At 47.2% G+C, this 18,544-nt stretch overlaps 1 protein-coding gene across 1 annotated transcript in view; it reads left to right on the top strand.

Annotated features, from left to right (window-relative positions):
- The window catches only part of NKRF (NFKB repressing factor), a 63,423-nt gene that overhangs the window by 9,013 nt on the left and 35,866 nt on the right, over positions 1–18,544 (top strand). The window lies entirely within an intron of this gene.

The following is an 18,544-nucleotide window of genomic DNA, read 5'->3' on the forward strand; positions in this document are numbered from 1 at the left end:
ATGTATGGGCATGGAGTTAAACTGATTCCTCCTGACTTTCGTACTGAATATAAGTCGAGCAAGGAGAAGGCATTTGTGCATAGCCTTATAGATTTTACATTGGCTTTTGATAGTCAACCGTGACAGGCTGTGAATTAGGCTCTCTGGCTGGGACATTCCAGATACTTTGTTAGAAATCCTAACCATACTGACCCACAAATCAAGGTTGGTTTAGATAGGATGGGTTTGATGTCCGAAGCAGTTAGTACATTTCGGGGGTTACGCCAAGGATGCGAGTTGGCACAGCTCTTTTTAACTTGTATATAGCAGACCATGGCTACTCCCTAAGCAAGGAAAGAGCCTTCCCTCCTTGCATCAGCTCTTTGGCTCTGATACCTGGTTTATGCTGATTGGGTCATTCTAGACTAAAACCTTATTGTCTCCAGCATAGTCTTCACAAAGTAATCTCCTATACGAGGCAGAATGACTTGGAAATCGAAGTGATGACCCTTTTATAATGCGAGATAGGATAAGAACTGTGTGGGAATTAAATGCTGACGTGATGGTGGACCACTATGTATACCTCGGCTTCATGCCGTTCAACAAACCACAAAATGGCTTGGTGATCTATCAAGTTTTGGAGATATTTTCAATCAATATAGGATGAGACAATATTGCTAGTGTGTGTGTGTGTGTGTGTGTGTGTGTGTATATATATATATATATATCATTTTGGGTTTTTTTACTGCTATTTACACAACTGTGTATTCTTGAAGAGGAACCCTGTATTCGTTTTTTTTTTTTTAACTTATTTTTGTTGGCAGCGGCATATAGCATACACATACATCAGAGCAACTAATGAGTACAATACATGTGTCAAGGAATACATTGGTAGCAAAATGCAGTGATGTAACGGGTAAAAAGCAAGGTATTGCGGTGAGACACAGTGCATCAGTATTTAGTATTTATTTATTTATAGTGCGCACCTAACCCGAGGGTAGCAGGGCGCAGAGGCATCAAGAGGTTTGCGAAGCTTGTTATATACAGAGGATGAAATCCAGCTGAGGTTACATTGCTGGAGCATCAAGGAAAATGAAAGCCGGTGAGGCATGAGTTACAAGAGAATACAGATACAAAATAAAGGTTATAGCATAAATTGTAATTACACAGAACAGATGGATGACAATCTGTGCGTTCAGATTTGCAGTCATGGTAATGTGGCGCAGCAGGCAGGGGTTATATATCCTGGTCCTTGAGCCACTGAATGGTCTTTGATCTGAATTGGCAGTAGGGGAGGTCTTCCCTGTAGGGAGTTCCAGAATTGCGCTGCTTTTACAGGAAAGCTATTCCCTACAAACATAGTACGTTTAAATCTGGGCACAAGGAGGAGATTGGAATTAACCATTCTGGTAGGGCGGGAGTAAGGTTGTCTGGTGAATTTAGTTATAAGGTATTGAGGGGCTGCTCGGTGGAGGCATTTATGGGTCAGAGAGACCGATTTAAGGAAGATTTTGTCTTTGGTGGATAGCCAGTTGACAGACCTTCTGGTCTCAGAGATGTGGGCTTTCTTTGGGACGTTAAGGGCTGCTCTTAGTGCGTTATTCTGTAAGATTTGAATTTTGTTAGTGATATATTTGTTGCGACCTACATATAGTGCATTGCAATAGTCCAGTTTGGAGAGGATCAGGGCCAAGGCTAGGGTGATGCAATTGGAAGGTGAGAGGAATGGTTTGACTGCTCTAATAAGTTTGCAAGTGTAAGATGTGGCGGATGCCATAGCATTAACTTGCTTTTTGAAGGTGAGAGTGGAATCTAGGTAGAAGCCAAGGGTTTTGACCTCCTTGGCTACGGTGATATTATTGTCGATTACAAAAGAGGAGTCGTTTGGGTCTCGTTTGGTGATATTTTGGGATAACCCTAGAATGAGGAGTTCTGTTGTGTCATCATTCGGGCATAAACCATGTAGGGCCATCCATGCCTGGATGATTAGGTACACTTTGTTAACGAAGGCCAAATCCTTGTCATAATCCCCCGTCAGCGGGATCAGGATCTGGGTATCATCGGCGTAGTTGATGTAGGTGATACCCAGACCATCAAAAAGGGGCTTTGTGAAGATGTTATATAGGGTCGGGGATATGCAGGATCCCCTGGGCACGCTACAGGTAATGGGCAACAGGTTGGCTGCTACTAGAGGGGAGAAGACTCTCATCGTGCGGTTGTTTAGGAAGGATTGGATTCAACCGGTTGCCTCATGAGAGAAATGGGCTGCTTTTTGTAGCTGGCTGCATAGGATCTCATGGTCGACCAGGTCGAAAGCGGCTGAGAGGTCAAGGAGTAGTAATAGTGCAGTCTTACCCTTGTCTCTTAGCTCATCTATCTGTGCCTTGAGATCTATGAGTGCGGTTTCAGTACCGTGTTGAGGCCTGAAGCCTGATAGTCGGACTCCGAGGAGATGGAAGTGTTCAAGGTAATGTTGGATTTGTTGATATGCTATTTTATCGAGGATTTTAAGGAGGAATGGTACTGTAGTGATGGGGCGATAGTTCGTAGCGGTAGCAGGGTCTAAGTTGTTTTTTTTGAGAAGGGGGAGGACTCAGGATTGTTTCAAATTGTTAGGTACGGTGCCTGAAGTGAATGACGCATTTATTAGTTTAGTAATAAATGGTGCGAGATCACGAGCCGCATCCTTCATCGGTTGTGTAGGGCAAAGGTCCCCGTGGAAATTCGAAGGTTTGAGGGTGAGGATGACATTTTCAACCTCTTTAGTAGATACTTTGTGGAAGTTGAAGTGGGGATTAGGCGCGGGGGTGTGCGATCGAATGGGGAGTGTCATTTTAGGGATCAGGATGCTAGGTTTGGTGGAAGCGAGAAGGGAATCTTTTTTTTAATGCTTATCTTCGTCTTGAGGGAGGTGATTTTGTTGGCTAAGGCATTTTGTATACCCGTGCACCAATTCTTATCCTTGAGGCAAGAATCGGGTACTTGGGTGTGTGATTCTACCTCCTTTTAGTATAGTAAAAAGCTCTCTAGTTCGAGTGCTGTAGGACATTTGTTTGGCCAAGATAATTTCTTTTTTTATATTGGGAGGCTATTGTACTCTGGTTTTTCTTATTGTTCTCAGAGGGATGTGATCTCCAAGTTTTTTCACATCGTCGCTTTTCCTGTCTGAGGGCTTTAAGGCTAGGAGAGAACCAAGTATTGATATGTTTTCGGGGTTTGCTCTTTCTCAACTTCAAGGGAGCTATGTCATCAAGGGAAGAGAGCATGACTTTATTATATAGGTCAACCATCCTGAAGGGATCTGTGTTATCTGGGATGGCATTCAGAGTCGGTAAGATCAGTGGGAGCAGGTTTTCAGGGGTGGTGATCTTTTTGTTTCTGGTCTGGACAGCTGGAGCTATGCTATCTGATTGCACTGATGTCGCCTCTAAAGTGAACGAGATCAGGTAGTGGTCAGTCCAAGGCTGCGGTAGTATAGCTGAGACTAGGACTGGGCAGTTATGCACAGCTAACCAGTCCCGAGTTCTGCCTTTAGTATGAGTAGACTGAGATTTTCTGGGTAAATCCTAGTTCCTCTAAGGTATTATTGCGGCATTAACATCTGAGGGGTCATAGAGACCAAGGTTAAAGTCTCCTAGTAGGATACTTTGTGTGGAATTCTTGAGGTTGTTTGAAAGGATGTTTGTAAGGTCGTCTTCAAATGATCCTAGAGGGCTGGGTGAGAGGTAGATGAGATGGATGGAGATGGACTGTGTATTAGCTGAGGTAAGCTTAGCGGTTAGGGATTCGCATGAGCCTACGTTAGCAAGTGGCGCAATTGTCAGTGAAAGTTTAGTTTTGGCTATGATGGCAAGACCTCCGCCTAGAGAGGTGGCACAATCAAGTCTTAGTAGAGTGTCGTCTGGGATGGCTAACATGATTGCGGGGCCTGCTGTTGGATGGAGCCACAATTCTGTGATAGCTAAGAAGTCCAGATCTTCATTATAGTAGGTCAGCGATGTCTATTGCATGGGCTACCATAGAGCATGCATTTATAAGTGCTCCCTTGGTCCCATGTTGTGTTGGTGTCGGGAGGTAGTGGCAAATTTTTAGGAATGGTACTGATAGGCTCGCGGAAGAGTCTACAGTTCAGTTGAAGGGGGTGGTGAGAGAGGTTGCTAGTACTAACTTTACTGTGGGACGTTCTAGATAGTGGGTCATATAGCCTAAGGAGTCTGGCACGTAATTTGAGGTTTCTCTGATCAACAGTACAGGGTAAGGTGATCATGTCAGATGGTTTGTGTTGATTCGTGTGGAGGTGAATTGGGTGGCATGATCGGGTATTGGGTGCTCACAATATAGAGTAGTGATCTAAGCAGAGCAGTGAAGCTTGACTACTGTAACGGCCTCTATCTAAATCTGCCTGCCTCTACTCTCAGCCCTTTGCAACTCATCCAGAACAGGACTGCGAGACTTGTCCTTGGCCTCAAGCCCAGGGACCGTATCTCTCCAGGACTGAAATCACTACACTGGCTCCCAGTGGCTGCGAGGATTAAGTTCAAAACCCTCTGCATTGTCCACGAGGCCTTCTGGGGCCTTGGGCCCAAATACTTTCAACTCTCTCTTCCTAAATATCTTCCTTCTCGAGCTCTTCGCTCATCCACCTCCAACTCCCTCTGGGTCAGCCGCTTCTCCAAGCAACGAGTTTGGGGTAGATCTCTCTTCGCAGCAGGGGCCTCCCTCTGGAACAGCCTTCCTGCACCCCTGAAACTTGAGGAGAACCATCTCCGGTTCCGGAAGCACCTCAAAACCTTCCTCTTTGCCTCCGCTTTCTCTCCCTCTCTCCCCTGCTAAAACCACTGAACCAGCACTGAATCTGCAACTGGGCCACTCACCGATCTCGGTCCTTGGGCCAGCCACTCTTCCTGCACTGCCTCACTGCACTACGGGACTCTCTGTATCCTACAGCCCCTCCTCCCGGCACTTACCTTGCACTTGCCACCAGCTGGCCCTATTATTTATCTTGTATTCTACTAACCCCGTACTGTACTTTTCCCTTCCCCTCTATCCTTGCGCGATCTGAATGACACCTGGCCTAGTAGGATCGCTGTCTGTCTCCCCTTGTCCCCCCCCCCCCCCCTTTGCCTCGTCGCGCCTTGAAACACTTGTGTATAGGCACGTTACAAATGCCATATATCATAAATCAGAGTGTCGGGAGATATATTATCTAGGTGGGATGGGACTAGTGCAGTGGCACTGTTGGTAATTAACATACAGTGTAGCGCAGTGCTTTAGAGTTCAGGGAGGACCCCCCCTGCAGAGGAAGTCTTGTCCAGGCTATGGAGGTAGCTGTTGAACCCAGTCCAAATGTTCTTGGGGCGAGAGCGAGCTGGAATCGTACCAATGTACTCCTTCACAATTACGGGACCAGGTGTGTAGGTTTAGCCACTTCTACAGAATTGGAAGAGTCCCTCTCCTCCCACCCCTCATTCCAGGACACATTTCTTGGCTACGATGCAGCCCACATTTAAGAATTTAGCCATTTGTTGGGCCCCCTCAACCTGCCACATCCCAAACAGAACACCCATCGGGTCTGGGTCAATAACAGTGTTACTGATTGCGGATAGTGTCTCATTGATCTTGCCCCAGAATTCAGCCAGCCTCTGACATTCCCAGAACATGTGTAAGTGACCAGCGCCCTCTGCACCACAACGAGTGCAGGGTTGCAGGGTGGTTTGTGTAAATCTGGAAATCCTGCGCGGGGTATAGTACAATCTGTTTAACAGTTTATATTGTATGGTTTGTTAGCAGAAGTTGAGGGAGACTCTGTTAGTGTGTGAGCACATTTTCCCCCATAAGTGGTCGGTGAGCTCCAACTCAGCCGCCCTGTCATCCCGGGGTGGGGGGGTTGGATCGGGGCACCCATCTGCATGAGCTTGTACAGTGAAAAGAACACCCCGCGGGAGCCGCCCGTGTTAGCAATGCAAGTAATCTCTCGGGAGTCCAGGGGTTCGTTAGGGAAACCAGGCCTGGCCGTTCGGTAGGCGGCGCGAAGTCTATAAAATTGCAGATATTCCAATGCTGAACCAGAGTGGCCCGGCCTCCATGTAGTCTGGGAAATCGCCAAGCGGGGAGCCACTTGTAGTACGGCTGCTGTTCGGCACCTGCTTTGAATATTCGACCCCAAGCGTGCACAGTGGTCCCAACCGGGTCAATAGGTGAATCCTGTACATATTGCCGGTGTAGTATTAATGACATTATGTTGGTGTCTTCTGCCGCCAGTATTTCCAGCTTAACATGAGGGCGGGGGGGGGGCAGGATACCAGTAGGAGGCGAATTGCGCTTTTCCCGCAAGGGAATGTGGAAGAGTTCAATGGGGGGATACGCCCCCCAGCTCCTCACCTGGTTCGCGGGCACAGGCCACCACCCGCAAGGTATGACGCTGCGTCCCACGGATGTCAGCTTCCAATGTGTCGTGCCCAGGACCCGCACGAGGTCACAAGGCGCGGCCGGCCAGGGGCGATTTTTTTTTTTTTTTTTTTTTTTTTTTTTTTTTTTTCCCCCACCCCCCCCCCCCCCCCCCCCCACCAGCAGACACCGGCCGCCGTACAGGGCGAGGCCGTGGCACCAAAGAGCAGGGAAGAGGGGCTGAGGCGGGCACCAGCCCAGGCGCATTCCTGGCCCTCTGGTGCAGCGCGGCCAGATGGCAAAGACGCCAGGGCACTCGAGGAGGGGCAGGGAGCACAGATGCAGCCACTCGCCGAAGTCAAGTGTCCAGAGCAGGCGGGCACAGTCTCCGCGGCGCAACTTCCCGCGGAGGCGGCTCCCAGCCGGGCCTCCGGCAGTGCCGGGGTCGGCCCTCGCGAACAGGCCCCAACTTGAGCAAGACACGGCAGGTCTCCCAGTGCACGATTCCAGCTGTAATTAGGTCGGTACACGCAGTGATGTCGGCAGTAATATGGGCTGGTTCGGTGCGGTGGAAGTGATGCAATCCGCTGATGAAGCCGGATTTGGGTCCACACCACACGGAGCTCCACAGCTAGGCGGCCATTTTCGGGCTGCTCAACCGCACCCCCCTCTATTTTCACTTTTTGACTGATATCTTATAAATAAGTGTTTGATATCTCCCATGTAGTTGGAGGCTTACAACTGAGCATTTAACCCACTTAAACAATATGGAAATATACAGGCTGTACATTTTCCCCTCGCAATTGGCGAGTGAAAAATGGATCAGGGCGAGTCAGGAATTGGGACCATGGGAAGAGCTGTTAATCTGGCGAGTGCTCTGCCAGCACGTTCCTCAGAGCATATGTGTGCCTGTTTCAAATATGGAAATATGGGGCCTGCTTGTGCACTTAATGTGCAGTATTTCTAGGCAGGGTGCTAATTTAATTTAGAACCATTAGTAGGGAGTAGCAGGGACTGTCGGGTGCCCATTGAATGACAGCAGATGCCGCAGCCCATGCCCGCCACCCAGTACAATTTCTATTGCTTGAGAAAGCCCTGGGGGAGGACTTTTGGATGTGGCTGAGGCTTGCAGAAGACGTGAGCAGCGTCTCCCGGGTTTAGAACATGCTGATTCTGTCACCCAGATCCTACGCCAACATTAAAGGTAACTAATTTTCAAACCTGCCTCTTTTGCCCGAAGTCTGTATACAACCATCCCCACCTAACGTGCGTGTAAGCCAAGCAACATCGAAACATCTAAATTCCCTTTTCCATGCCCCACAGCTACAGTAAAGCAATGTTAACCCTCGCCCCCCCCCCCCATGTCCGCCTCCCAAGTCTGTGCGTTGCGATTCAGTCCCATGAGATTGAGACAGGAACTGCCCACCCCAAAGCATATAGCTGTACCAAACCTCTAATTGGTCTTGAATGGAAGTTAATCGGTAGTAGTCCACCTCAAACCCCGATCTGTGAACCAGAACAGGCAGTATTAACCCTTCACCTAGCTTTCAATCCTCCCTGACCCCGCCCCCTGCCGAGTGCATCCCTTCTTCTCAGTCCCCACTGCAAACAAGTTGGCATCAAAACCCTGCCCCGCCAGGCCACGCACTGCTTCCAACCGGTATGAGAGGATAGAGACTCCTCCACGGTATCAGAATAAAAGTTGAGCCACCCGCTTTCATCCTCTTGTGCACCCCTTCTTGGCCCTGCATAAAGGGTATGGCGGGTCCAAACAATCCATTCTGCCGCCCCTCGAACATGCAGCACTTTTCTTTAGCTATTTAGGCCCGACTCCCCATCCACGTCCCTTCCATATAACTGTACAAGAGCCCCACCGTGCTCTGTGATTAAAGTAAGGCAATATCCTTTCCAAACTCTGTTTTTACTGCCAAGTCTGCTCACTTCTCAAAAGTGATGTGGGATTCGTCCCTTGCGCGACGGCACCCCACCCCGAAGCGTGTTCACTAGTTTGCAATTTACACTGCAGCAAAGGTAAGTCGACATTGCCCATCCCTTCCCCTCGCACGTGTGTCAACCTTAAAGGAGGGACAGCACCAGCAAATGTGTGTCTAGCACATGCTTGGGGCAGTACAAAAGTAAAATTGCTTTAGCTCCGACTTCCTCCTCGATGAATGTCTTTGCCCCCCTCCCACAGTAAAGATAAGGCAAGAACATCCTACAGGAAGTAGATCATGGGGCACCTACTACTGCATTGCATGTAGCGTGCAACTAAACTACAAAAAACGGTCATCGATCCAAAACATCCTCTCGGGCTCCCCGCCCACACCTGCCTATACAGTGTTCAGTTGCATTATATTTCTTCCCAGTTAGCGTTTGGGGAAAAAGTATTTCCAGTTCGTAATGGGCATCAGTACGAGGGTGGTGGTCCGGACACAAAAGTGCCACACTAAGTCTGCCTGCCAGGGCTGCTGCACTCGACGGGTCCGACCCTGCCGGTTGCAGTGGCCCCAGTAGGCAGATTCTTCATGGAAGCGCTGGCACAGTTTGCAATGGTGCCAGCACTTCCATCTGGTTAATCTGGTGCCTGACCGCTGGGACTTGTAATGTCCCGGTGGCACCAGGAAGTCGGGCACCGAACTCGGTCTCACAGGGTTGGCAGCAAACAGCCGGTCGCACCGGCGGGTTACTGCCAACCTCCTAATGAGACCCAATGTTTTTATATTTTAGACACTTTCGATAATTTTCTCTGGTATTATACAGATGACGCCGAACTAGACCTTTCATTTCGTAACAGTACAAAAGAGATTTTCTTTTTGTACAATTGTGAGATGTTAACTGCAGAAATGTCACCCATGCATGTCTACAAATCTAGTGCCCTTCACTGGACCTGCAATGCATGAGGGGAGGGGATACTCTACGTTGAGCAAGGGTGAGCGAAGATAAGGCCCAGTAAGATGAACCTTTGCCAGGGATCTCATAATTGAATCTGCTGCAAAGCCACGACATTATCCTGGGTTTCGTGTTCATCGGTTTGCATTTCAGCAGTAGGCCACTCCCAGCTTTAGTCTTTTACAACAGCGCTCCATGCATTGTCTTTTCAGAGCTTTCAATGTACAGTAAAGTCACAAGTTTATCTTTCAAATGCTACTTCTGCACCTAAACTTTGCCTCAGTTCCCAGTCTGTGTCGCTCCCTCTACCCTCCCGGCTCTCTGCATGTGTTTCTTCTCCCTTGTTATTTGTCTCCTCACTTTTTCTTTCACTTTGCCCCGTTCCTTCCCATCTCTGCCCCGTTCCTTTTTTATCCCATGGCTTCTTTTGCTCATTGATCTTGCTCTCATACTTTCCTTATCCCATCTTTTGTCTCTCACATTTTCTCTTCGATCATCTTTTATTTTCCTCATCCAGCCTCCTGTCCTGTCCACTGCACATTCTATTTTTTCCTCTTTTCACTATCAATTGAATGTCTTTGGTCCATTGCATGTAATCTTCTTTCTCTCCAGTCTCTTGGCTTCTATAGTTCTCTTGCTCATACTCTTACTTTGTATCCCTATCTTTAAACATGTTTCCTTCACTTTCTCCATTCTTCCCACCTCTTTTCTATCTCTTCTCCATCTTCGTACTTTCCCACTTTACCTTCTTGTAAATCATGCTCTTGGATCTTGGTTTGCTTCTCCTTACTGTGCTCCTATTTTTCTCATTTCCACATTGCACTTCCTATCCACTGCCTGCCTTTTTCCCTAACTCACCACCCCTCTTACTTGCCTCTCGCGCCTCCTATCTCCATTTATCTTTTTTCCCATCTCTTGTTTAGTGAATATTGTTTACAGATTGAAGCCTGATTATTCGTTTTCTCAGTCCCTAAGGGAAACATGTAAAAGCAGATAACTGCAGTAAAATACTCACTTTACGGACACAATGCGGTGTGGGTGGCAACCTGAAGCACAACAGAGGGCGCATGCATGACTGGGGTGAATGTCCTGTAAACATCAGTCATTTACATGACCGTCCCATGCATTTCTATTTTCTTTTCGGGCTCTGAATGGAAATGTTGAATCATGGAAGTCGGTTCTATTGTCGATATAATTAATCACATTGATAGCTAGCTGTCATTCATACTAAGCTACTTTAATAGACTTGACAACGTTTAAACTACCAGGTTGTCACATGGCATATTATAAAAGTTATTATCAGGGGAGGGAGTTGTGGTGGCTGGTTGAACTTTGGCGTTTTGAGGTGTGATGCACTTGTATAGATTTTCGCAGGGGTTGTGGGAGGTACGGCTCATTTGGATCGACTCCTGGGCAGGTGGGGGCGGGTGGTACACTTGGGTGGTTTTTCGAAGGAGTCGGGGCGTAGTTGGGATTCCTAGAGTGGGACCTTTTGTAGCACTGCAGTGAATTTTGGGGGTGGAAGTTGTGGAGAACCTTGATGGATTACCAGGACTTGCATCAGCAACCGGTACTAATAAACTCACCCTCTGCATACACCTCTCAAACTCTGGACCCAACACAACCAGACCTACAGCACTGCAATCCGCACGTACTTCACAACGCCACAACATAAACCACACATAACCTCGCAAAGCAGCACACAGTAGCCAACTTCCGAAAAATCGCATTTATGCTCTGTGAACTGTTTTCGAACTGAAGCTGCCAACGGCACATCGCAGCTCTCGTGCTCTTCTCCTGCTCTACCCCCACTAACCACCCATTCTCCTGCCTTGCTTTACAGATCCGCCTGAGTGCCTGGAGACCACACACGTGGCATCGGTGCACGGTATAAAAACTTTAAAATTAACACACCATCTGTTTAAACTGGCTCATCATGTCATGTGCAACTCCATGTGAGGGGTCAGAAACGGAAGCTGGACACAAAGTTGTCATGTTTTTGGTTAAAGACTTAGAAACTTAAATGGGTTGGGGAAAATGCCTCTCTGACCCTGTCTTTGTCAGGATGTCCGAAATCAAAAGCAGTCCTTGTGTCCAAACATTCTATCCCAACCCTCACACTAAACAAAATAACAGAATAGCTCCAACGTAAATGTTCTACAAAGTGGAAAAGACCTTTTGATTCTAAGGGTGATTCCCTTCCGCCTGGTTGGCGCTTTATAGGAATTAAAATAAAAAATATAAAAATAAAATGTCTTTGGGTCTTACAGTTCCTTTTGCTTCTTTCTTGGCCCACAACAATCTCAGACGAATACTGCATAGTTCCTTTGTGTAACACAAGCTCATTCTTTGTTTAACAAACACTGTTTCTGCTGGACACTCTTTGTAGGTTTGCAACTGGCAGGTGAGAGTATACCAGACCAAGACTCTTGATGCGCTTTGAACTGCCCGATGTACTCTCCTGCCAGGACTTTTCTTATGTTCACAACTGCCTGGTATATGCTTGCCAGTACTTCTCATATATTATAGTCGTCGTTGGATCCAAGTAGCAAATACCTTTCTTAGCTTGGCAGATCTACCTTTTCCAAAAGTTCTGTTAAGCTTTCCCCACATTTACCTTCACTTCTTATTTGGGTTTCGGGTTGCCACTCTTCCATTTCATTTCTTATTTGGGTTTCGGGTTGCCACTCTTCCATTTCATTTTTCAAACAATCTAGTGTTGTTTCACTTCTGTAACCTTGCAATGTTCAAAATAGACATTGGAGCGAACACCCCGGGTCCCCAGTCTGGTGGGCTAACTAACCAGCTCCCTGTAGCATTTTTGGGCTTAGACAACTTGCTGCTTGCTTGACACTCTGGGCGGCTCCGATGTCCCTTCAGCGTCTCTTGCAACTCCACTCCTGCACGCTGGTTTCTCTTCCCCACCTGGTAAGCACAACACTGCTTTTGTCTATCGGGATGCCCAGGAATCCTCTTGCGGTTCCTGGCCTTTCCACGGCATGCCGTGGTTGCACCATGTTACTTCCCTTGGCTACCAAGCTTCTTTGCCCTGCCACAACGCCTTGCCCCTCCATGCTTCTGCACACCGGCTCGTGCCGCCAGGTTCTGTCCGCCTTCAATGGAGATGCCACGTCTTCTCCTGAGCTGTTTCTGCCCTCTCGCCATAAAAGTTCTTTGGTCTTGTTACCATCAACTTCAACAGGTCGCACCTCAGCTGGGTAAGGCAACAAACTTTCCATGGTATCCCCATCTATGAGGGATTCTGCGGACACTTCTGGGTTGGTGAACTCTGCTGATGGCCAAGGGTTCCACTTCCCCCGGAAGGTAGTGGACTGGTTTCCTTGACACCCCAAGTACTTTCCAGCGCCCCACGGGCAGTTGGGAGGCAAGGGCCCCCCCTTTTCTTTTGACACCGCAGCTTTCATCCCTTTATTCTTCAGCACAGAATTGCTGCAGCCATGTCTGGAAGGGACCCCTCACTTCCTGAGTGTTTCCATTTTCTTTTTTCTTTTTTTTTAATTTATTTATTTTTTTCTTTTATATTGCTGTGGGCAATAGGAAAGGACTAGACTGCTGATCATTATTCCTCATCTCGTCCTAGTGTTGTTGGAATAGTAGTCCCTTTTTAAGAATACTGTGTAATTGTTTGCAATAGGTTTTAAAGGCAAACTAGGTTTGGATGTGGAGCTGGGAAAAGTATCTTTAATAATTATACAGGGCCAGTTAGTTGAGAGTTGGCTTTTGGGATGTGACCAAAGCTTTCTGTTGCTCTTCAGGGGTGGAAGATGGAAGGCACCACAATGGGCCATTAGATTGTTGCAAAGGGGGAACACCACACCTCACCCGATTCAGAGGTTGTGATACGTTTGAACTGATCCAGTAGTAAAGTACATCTTAAGTCAGGCTGTAGTTTATTCCAGAGAGCCGGGCCAGGGTAATCAGAGGCCATGTGGCCAACATGCAGCAGACTGCAATGAGGAACGAGCAACCAACACAAGCTATTCGACCTCAAGAGCTCTGCGTTCTGGTAGCCAGCAAACTCTATCCTTCGGATACAGGCTGGTACCATAGAGGCATTTATAGGTCCTAACCAGAGTCCTAAAAAGAATATGCGATTTAAACGGGAGTCAGTGGAGCTGTGCTGTGCCTCCGAGACATGGTCCTTGCGAGCCAAACCCTGGTCATTTGTGTTTTTCTTATTTATATTGCATGCCGCACCCAAAGGTATGTGGGCGCATTAGTTGCACACACCAATAAAAGCATGGGAACAAAGGGTAAAGGGGGGAAAACATGATATATACTAAGTGCAGAGAAGTTTACAGTAATTTACAATTTATCGGCATATACAGTTGCAATAGTACTGAACAAACATACCAAAAGGATGGCTAGTATGGTGTGTCATTGGTAATCATCCAGTTTTTCATGTTTCCAAAATTTATAGGCGGAGTGGTCCGCTCTAAGGGTGGCAGGTAAAGAATTCCAGAGCTGCGCTGGGAAGCTGCAGCTGTCTGCTTTTTGGGGTTTGTATCTGGGCACTTGCAAACAGTTGGAATCCGAAGACCTGGTCAGTCTACCGTGTTGTTTTTTGGTGAATATCTATCCAGTATTAAGGTAGTGCCTTGTTGAAGCTGTTTTAAGCTGTATTCTCTCTTTGATGGAGAGCCAGTTGTTGTCATGTCTGATGGTTGAGTTGTGTTGTCTGCGAGGTATACTCAAAGCAGTTCTCAACTCATTGTTCTGAAGGATCTGTAGCTTTTCAATAACATTTGCTAGAGCCTAGGTACAGCGAATTTCAATACTCCATTTTAGATTGTGAGATACTACCAAGGCTATGGCTAGGGTCATGCAACTTTTCATCGATAGAAATGGTTTACATGATCGAATGAGTGTACATGTATATGCTGTGGCGGAGGCTGTTGCACTAACCTGTTTGTGCAAATTTAAGGAAGAGTCAAGATAAAAGCCACAAGTTTTTACCTCTTAGGTCACGTTGATGTTACCATCAATGCAAAAGGAGAGGTATTGGTCGCTCATTTTATTCATGTTGGCGGCAGTGGCTAGGAGAAGTTCTGTATTTCATTCAGGCAGAGGCCATGTGTGGCCATACAGGCCTGAATGATGAGATATATTTTGTTAATAAGGATGAGGTCTTCATTGTAGTCGCCAGTCAGGGGTCTGAGGATCTGGGTGTCATCTGCGTAATTGGTGTAGGTGATAACCAGTGAATCCAGGTCATCAAACTGTGGTTTCGTAAATGTGTTGCACATGGTTGGCCAGATGCAGGAGCCTTGTGGAACTCCACAGGAGATTGGGTCTGCTGCTGCTGTGGCAGAGAAGACTCTCATGGATAAAATGAGTGGATCCATGCTGTTGCTTCTGTTGAAAAGTGTACTGCCGTATAAAGGTGTTTGCACAAAATTTTGTGATCAACAAGATCAAAGGCAGCCGACCAGTCCAATGGAAGCAAGAGGGCAGATTTACCTTTTTGTCTTTCAGATCGTCGATCTGTATCTTTAGATCAGTTAGGGTTGAGTCCTAGTAGTTTGTTGGCCTCTAGATAATTTTGTATTTGGTTATAGACAGCTTTGTCAATTATCTTTAGTAAGAAGGGGACTGTCGTGATGGGTCTAAAGTTCGTTGGTATATTTGGGTCTAGCGATGTTTTTTTTTTTTTTTTTAGTAGGGGTAATACCATGCATCTTTAAGATTAGTAGGAACCAACCCTGTATGGAAGGAGGCATTTATCAGTGAGTTGATGAAGGGGCCGATTACACTTGCTGCTGCTTTTATGACCGAGGCGGGACAGGTCAAATGTTAGGAGGAAGTGATCGGTCCATGATCGTGGTTCAATAGAGGTTATGTTAGTAGCACAATTGTGTTCTGTTCATCATGTGTGAGTAAGGGGGCTCTCTGGGTAAGGCCTAGTTGAGATAGGAATTTGGCCATAGTTTGTGGTGCTTGGTCTGTGGGGTCGTTAAAGCCTAAAGTAACCAAGTATGAGGAGTTGCGATGAAGGCTTAGTATTGGTTGAGAGCAAGGTATTAATATCCGCTTCGAAGGAACATGTAGATCCCGGGGGTCTGTAGATCAAATGAATAGTTAAGGTACGTGAGACGGTCCGTGGAAGTTGGGATAGTCAGTGATTCACATGATAAGGTGTCATGTGGGACAGCTCTCGGACGTAATGAAGCTTTGGCGATGAAGGCGATGCCGCCGTCTTTGGAGGATTCTCTGTCTAGTCTGATCATTGTGTAGTCGTCAGGTGTAGCTGTAACTGGGGATGGTCCTGCTGCAGCATGTAGACAGGTCTCAGTGATTGCTAGGAAATAGTTGTTTTTTTTCTTCAATTTTGATCGGCAACCTCATCTGCGTGGGCTACCAATGATCTGGCATTGATAAGGGCTCAGTGGATAATGACGGGACTCTTGCTGTGAGCAGATGGGTTAGGGGTGCACTGGGTTATTTTTGTTAGTGAGCAATTCAGCAGTGATTTTTTTTTAACTTTTATAGGTCTGAGTGGTGGTGATAGTGGAAGTCTTTGCCTAGTCCAGAACTAAGCCTGGCATTTCTAGCTATAGTAGGGCATGGGCATAAACTGGTAGGAGGTGGGTAGGTTTTCGAGGCTAGGGAGTGAAGTGGTGCCTTGATGGTGGGAATGAGATTCAGGGGCGGGAGGAAGATGGTAGGTTTGATGTCGCAATTGATAATACAGGGATGGGCCATAGCCAGTGTATTGCTATGCTGGTCAATGGTGGATATTGTAGTTAAGGGCTTGGTTGTATAGGTACTTAACAAACAGACCGTACTATGCAAAACAGTGTATAGTAAGTCAATATTGTGGAGCAGTGAGGCATACATGGTTCTAATCCAGTGATTCAAGCAGAATAAAGCATTCAACACTGTAGGTTGCAGATTAGTACCGGACAGGGTATGCAGGCGAGTTGCGTTTCAAGCAGCGAGAGTATTGGTAGAATAGGTTGTTAATGATGCCAAGGGGCACACCCTTGCATTCGTGACATCTCAATTTGGGCCCAGCTAGTCATGGTAAGCACGGGCCTCTGAGGCTTACTGGTAGGGCAAAATCAGCGTATATTGGACTAGGGTCAGATGAATAGATGGACGACAGTACTGTATGGAAAGTTGTTTTAGATGTTGGAAGATCAGAGGGTATAGAAAACAAGGGGCTCCAAGGGGACGGATATTAGCAAAGATTAAGTAGTACAGTGACAGGCAGGTAACAGTTGTGTACGCGAACAGAGTTTACGGCAGTGTAATGGAATACACAATGATGGTGCTCGCATGCGCTTGCCTGAGGCGTAGCGAATCCAATACGCAATGTTGAACTGGGACAGATTGTAGTTCAAATGTAAGACGTGATGAGAGGATGAGCGAGCAGATTAACAGAGTGGTCTTTTGCGTCCCGTGGCGAACACGGGCAAACTGGGCCTTTTGCTGATGGCAGCGTTTCCGCCTGCTGGCGGAACTGAAGGGATGATGAAGGCCTCAGTTACCAAGCAACGAGGCAAAGCCAGCCTCGTTCTGGAGCTGCGTCGTGCCCGAATTTGGAACAGGCAGATAATGCAGAGACGACGAGCGTGGGCACTGCTCCACGCACAGGGTGCTGGTTGTGAAAATTTAAAGCAAACGAGCTTGAGAAATTAATCAGGGGGCTCAGATTGAGTGAAGTATCGCCCTAATTCAAAGCAGCACAGCGATCTCTGGTTTTAAGATGGATGGGCTGCGAGTAGCAGCGGTCTTGTGGCGATGCGGTTTCGGTCACGGTGGTGGTGGCAGCTTCCAAAGTGGGATGGTGGGGGCTCCTGCCCTCCACCTCGAGGTCACAGGGATTCTGAGGGGGTCAGGGGCAAACAGGGCCTTTTGCTGGCCTTCTGCTGATGCTGGCGTTTTCGCCTGCTGGCGGAACTGGAGGGATGATGAAGGCCTCTGTTACCAAGCAACGAGGCGAAGCCAGCCTCTTTCTGGAGCTGCGTCGCGCCCGACATCTTTGTAACAGGCAGATACTGCAGAGGCGACGAGCGTAGGCACTGTTCCGCGCACAGGGTGCTAGTTGTGCAAAGTCAAGGCAAACCAGTTTAAGAAATTAATCGGGGGACTCGGAGTGAAGCCTCACCCTAATTCAAAGCAGCACATCGATCTCAGGTTTTAAGCTGGATGGGCTGCGAGTAGCGGTGTTCTCGAAGCGGATGCCACACTGTTTCGGTCACAGTGGTGGTGGCTTCCATAGTGGGATGGTGGGGGCTCATGCCCTCCACCTCGAGTTCACGGGGATTCAGAGCTACGTTCTGTATAGTCTGCCGTTTAGTTTGTTTTCTTGACTGACTCCCTGCAGCAAGCTAAAACCGTAGGTAGAAAACCAGATCTGGTCACTAACGTTTCTTTTCAATGTTTTTCCAAATAGCATAATGCTATTTCTTTTGGTTAATACTCATCAGCACACTAACCTCTGCACACATTAACATTTAAAAAAAGAAACTTGCACCAACATGCACAGCACACTTCAGGCCATGGCCTATCATTTAGGCCACACCCCCTCGATTTCTCACCCAACTTAAAAGCAATGCAGACCATGCTCTAATGCCATCAATGGCTTAGCAGTCAGGCTTAACTCGAAAGAGGAAGGCTGGCAGTCAAGTACACTTATTCCCTATAGTTACTCGAAAAGAATATGTTCAGCTGGTATACTGAAAAATATATGCTTTTATAAAATCATGCATAGAATATATATTTAGTAAAATCGTCTAATAAAGACACTGCCAACTCCTTTGTTAAATGTCAAGCCATTGATGGGTACCTACATAATGGGTTAAGTGATGGGAAGAAAAAAAACGCAAGACAATAGAAGCATACATTATTGCAGGCATGTTCAAGACACAAAATGCTACACAGAAAGCAGTCAGAATAATGCCTAGAACTCTAGCACTTAAAAGCATAAATGCATACCATACGGTCCTATACACACAGAGGGGGAGGAAAAGCGGTTGATACTTCAAGCCCATTGGGCCCAAAAAAGTTGTTAGCAGGCACCTGCGGAAACCACAGACCCAATGGTACAACTGATTGCAGTTATTAACCCACCAGCCCGAGACTCAGCGGTAAGTTCTCATTGCAGCTGTCCCAGAAAACTGAGGATCCAGTCACACATGGTCTTACATCCCGGACCAACGATGACACTGTTGACCCAGAGTACAACAATCTGCTTTCGTATCAGGGTGGCCCACCACCCAGGAGTGCAAACAATGAAGAGGAAGACTGAGGAACTTTTCTAAAT

This window comes from Ambystoma mexicanum, chromosome 5p (genome assembly GCF_040938575.1).
Source record: "Ambystoma mexicanum isolate Mex_15411 chromosome 5p, UKY_AmexF1_1, whole genome shotgun sequence".
NCBI lineage: Eukaryota > Metazoa > Chordata > Amphibia > Caudata > Ambystomatidae > Ambystoma > Ambystoma mexicanum.